We start from the raw sequence: 1047 nt of genomic DNA, 5'->3' as shown, positions 1-1047 counted from the left end.
AATCTGATGGGATGAATGTTCAACCCCATTTAAATAACCATAAAGTCTATATAGTACCTTTAAGTTAAGACCTCACAGATCTGTTCATGGCAAAGCAGTTCAATTAATGATATTAATTGATTCTTAAAGAATATAACTTTTAAATCATGAGCCTCATCTTGAGGAGTCACCTGTGACAGTATTCATAAAGAGTAGGAGTACTGATCTGGGATCAGTTTAGCCTTTTAGATCATAATGAAACAGATTAAATGGACAGGGGGGACCTGATCCTAGATCAGCACTCCTCCTCTGGGACACTGCATGTATGAAACCGAACACATAGTCGTAGTCTAGTTACAGCAGGTGTTTACTGCCATCTAGTGGAAGATACCAATAAAACACTTGATTATCAGGGTGGGGAGATGGCTGAGATGAAACAGAACGTGGAATAGCCTTCATTTCTCAGAACAAAGAATAGACTGACGAGTTTTAGAAGAAAGTTATTTGTTTCTGGCCATTTTGAGGCTGTAATCGAACCCACAATTGCTGATGATCCAGATACTCAACTAGTCTCAAGAAGGCCAGATTTATTGCTTCTTTAATCAGCACAACAGTTTTCAGCTGTGCTAACATAATTGCAAATGGGTTTTCTAATGATCAATTATTCTTTTAAAATGATCAACTTGGATTAGCAAACACAATGTGCCATTGGAACACAGGACTGATGGTTGCTGATAATGGGCCTCTGTACGCCTATGTAGATATTCCATTAAAAATCAGCCGTTTCCAGCTACAATAGCCATTTACATCATTAACAATGTCTACACTGTATTTCTGATCAATTTGATGTTATTTTAATGGACAAAAAATTGCTTTTCTTTCGAAAACAAGGGCATTTCAAAGTGACCCCAAACTTTTGAATGGTAGTGTATATCAGAACAAATAGCAGCAGGAATAGTTATACAGCTAGAGACACAATACTGTTAAAATATATATCAGAACAAATAGCAGCAGGAATGGTTATACAGCTGGAGACACAATACTGTTAAAATATATATCAGAACAAAT

This window comes from Coregonus clupeaformis, unplaced genomic scaffold (genome assembly GCF_020615455.1).
Source record: "Coregonus clupeaformis isolate EN_2021a unplaced genomic scaffold, ASM2061545v1 scaf0664, whole genome shotgun sequence".
Lineage (NCBI taxonomy): Eukaryota > Metazoa > Chordata > Actinopteri > Salmoniformes > Salmonidae > Coregonus > Coregonus clupeaformis.
Note: the sequence above shows the minus strand (reverse complement) of the source record.